This window comes from Artemia sp. Qi Xiang Cuo, unplaced genomic scaffold, assembly GCF_049724085.1.
Source record: "Artemia sp. Qi Xiang Cuo unplaced genomic scaffold, ASM4972408v1 HiC_scaffold_3021, whole genome shotgun sequence".
Lineage (NCBI taxonomy): Eukaryota > Metazoa > Arthropoda > Branchiopoda > Anostraca > Artemiidae > Artemia > Artemia sp. Qi Xiang Cuo.
Genome location: NW_028300416.1, coordinates 152,305 through 156,222, shown reverse-complemented (window position 1 = coordinate 156,222; position 3,918 = coordinate 152,305).

The following is a 3,918-nucleotide window of genomic DNA, read 5'->3' as shown; positions in this document are numbered from 1 at the left end:
AGTAAGAACAACACAGAGTTTTAAGCTCCAGTTATTCCAAAACTAAAATCAAAAATTCGTAATAGATAACTTTGACAAGAATATAACAGAAATCGACATGGCACTAGGAACCGGTGCCACAAGCAACAGAAAGAAAATGTCAACGAAAAGTGTTGAAAACTTGTAAAGAGATTTCACCGCAATGAAACCTATAGAAAACCCCAAGCCATTGATTACAAGGGAAGGAAAACTTTATGAAGGAAATTACGCAATGCTAAATGAACTACCGAGCCTATGGACTTTTCTCAAAGAATTATGGCAGAATCATGCTGAGAAAAATGTTACGAAGCCGATATCATCCAAACTCACAAAGGAAAATGACAACAGACAAAATACTAACCTAAAGGATTTAGACGAATCAAGGAACAAATTTTTAGATGCCCAGCAAGGTAACGAATATAAAAATCCTACAGAAAGAAAAGAAAAAGACATCAAGACAATCACACCTACATATGAAACCCCAACAAATGAAATACAATCCTCAATGTCGGAAACTACGATGAACATAGTCCCAGAAATGATCGCACTTAGTAAAGAATCACCTAGAAATTTGATCATGCTGACTTATCTAAGACCAACGATACTTATAAAATGGACTTGGTCAACAGGGCCCACGTTTACGTGCAAACAGCCGATTGGCATATTCCGTAAAGGCCTAAGAGTAAGAATCCCAGTAAGACATACCGAGACACAAACGATAAAATTACAAGCAATTAAACCAAAAGAAAAGAAAAATAACTATGAGAAAGAGGAAGAAGATGATTACGTACACAAGAAATGTTGGACAATAGACGGTAAACGCACTTGTGCTAGATTAGCAATGGCCGACGAGCCAGCAAAAGAAGATATTGAACCATTACCTGATCTAAACGAGAAAAACGCCCAAAAGGTATCAACTCACCAAGCCTTCTTGATATCATACAGACAAAGATTACAAGCCTTATTTGAACTATTTAATACAAAAATATAAAAAAATTAAAACAAAGCCCCACGAGAATCTTTGAGGTATTTTTTGAAGTAGTAAATATCGCAGGTCTACAAGCCTAATACTCATCATCGGAGAACTCGCCTCCCGCCTTTTTGGTCTAACGACGGAGGAAGACTTAAATATCCTGAGGGAGAATGTAAAAAAAATGAATAATGCAATGAACGTAACATTACACGTCCAGAAAATACAAGCAAGCATAGCAAACTACCAAAAGGATAAAGTCGAAATGATATTAAAGAAAATCTCAAAAACCGTAAATGTAATGAATTACTTGAGGAACGAAGTGGATCGCGTAGTGACAGACGCAAGCCTTATCATGGTATCACTTGATATAATTACCATGTCATTACTAAATCTAGCAACAGATGTTAGTAAGTTCGAGTTCGCATTATTTGCCCTCAAGGGAGGAACCTTGTCATACGACCTGGTAGACCCTTCTAACTTAAAAAGCATTTTTGATGAAATAAAAGCATACCTAAAATTTGGTTTACATTTACCCATTGAACCACAAGTATCAAATTTATTCCTTTATTATACAAAGCTAAAAGTAAACATCACGGAAATAAATGAACAATTATTCGCAGTAGTGATGATTCCATTGATAAGCCAACAATCCATAAATTATTTGTACAAAATCTCGACCATCGCTGCTAATATAAAGAAAACGATTTCATTTATGACTATCACATCTGAGGCAGACTATTTACTTGTTGATCAAGATAGACGAAAATATGCCCTAGCGAACCCACAAGACTTATAATAGTGCTTATCATTCAAAAACCTAGTTTGCCAGCTCTCGTTACCTATTTACAACGTCAAGTCCGGATCTTGTATGCTGGATATATTTTTAAGAGACAAACAACAGGAAGAAATACCTAATTCTTGCGAAACCTTGATAGGAAGTACTAAAAAAGAAATATTCATACACCTTAGAAATGACCTTTGGTCATTTTCTGTTCCAAGAGAAACCATTGGAACTTTATCTTGCTATAATAATACAGAAAAAATCGATCCAAGTTACAGGACCGAATTACTATTACAAGACGTGGGTACGATAACCATAAAACAAGGATGTCGACTTGTAACTAAAGAATCAACAGTTCAAACGCCGTTAAGTACCACGAATACAAATATAAAAAAGTCCTAAAATAATTAATTTTAGCGCAATCAACCTTTCGTATACTATTCCCAATATAGAGAGCGAGGAAATGAAAACCACAATAAGGTTCAAAATAGAAAGGAATAAAGGAACGTTGTCACTTACGAAAATAAGAGAAGCATTAGACTCCAGAATCCCCCTATTTACCAATGAGGACCAAAGATTAACTTACGTAGATAATAAATACGGATTATTCTCGACCAATTTCTGGTAGAGCATACTAATGACTGTATAAGTCGTTTTCGTGATGTTTTGGACTATGAGAGCCTTACTGACTTTAAATTATGAAAGAATTTTTAGGATAAGAAGGCAAATCCCAAAGAAAGAACACCGGGAAACAGCATAAATGAAAAAGCTAAACCCGTAACCTTATGAAAGTGCCTAGGCAAAAAAAAAGGGGAAGACACTAGAAAAAGAGTGGGTTTAGAGGTCTCCACCCGTCCTTACTATGTCTAGTTCCCCCTATGTAGTGTCGTTTACGTAAAACCGTGTGTCTATGACGCTGAAACATGCTTTTCTTAAACAGCACGGACGTGCGTTAACAATGCAGGCATGCAATATGTTGTAAAATTAGACCTCAAATATTAATCATGTAGAATAAACTCTGTTTAAAATGATTATTTTAAATCTAATGTAAAAATTAGCTAAGTGTTGAAAGAAGTTAAAATAAAGTATATGTACCAGTGTATATTAGAAAGCATAAAGTTAAAGAATTAATCTTTTATATCGTCGTTATGCTATGACAACTTAGAAGAAACTTCTATGTATTGAGTTTCCCCATGGAATTTTACATATATATTTCAACCAACATGATAAAAATTTCTTTTTGTGTACTAATATTAGTATATTTGTTTAACTCTGTCTCGTAGCGTAAAATTCATGTACCCAATCGATATGTGACTTATTTGTACTATGAGTATTTACAGTAAAGAACTTGTGATTCTGCCGAGCTATTATGTTTCAGGAATTGGAACGGCATATCAAAGACAATTCAGGACAATGAAGATACCAATGTAGACATAGCCCAGTAGCACCTATTTTCATCACATCTCAACCAACGACGAGTACTCACCAAATATCCCAAGAAAGTCTCATCCCAATTTCGCCTACGAAAATTAAGGATACCCTTTGATCAAGGAAACGATGATCGTTTGACGAAGAATAATTTTCCTCAATCACAAATCATATTATGTATCAGGTAACAAATCTCAGTATCCAGAGCTTTATTGAACTAAAAACATAACAATCCTGAGAATCTCATTATCAAGCATAAGATGTAAGTGAATACATCATCCTTGATAATAAGACTGATTAACCCAATTTAACATGTGTTGATGAACCCAAGTCAGCAGAATTTTACATGTCGAGGATTCACATGTTAAATCAACTCGATCATTGCTCGAATACGAGACTACGGAGATATTAGAGATATTACCGTAAATATTACGAGATAAGTTTTAAATTATATACTTGAAAACCAACCATCGAATCATAGAAACCAAAATAATCCCAATGAATTACCCCTGAGTGACAATGTACTCTTTCCAAGAGTTAAAGACAATATGTTGAAGCATTTACCAAAGTTTAATGTTGACTCGTTCCAAATTCAAACATCATTTCCCCTATGCTTAACCAAGGATCCCCGTAAAAGTTAATGGGTACAAGCCATGCACGAGCAGTTTCATGAACTGTAATCCCTAAGTGCATGAAGGAACAATCTTATATTACAAAT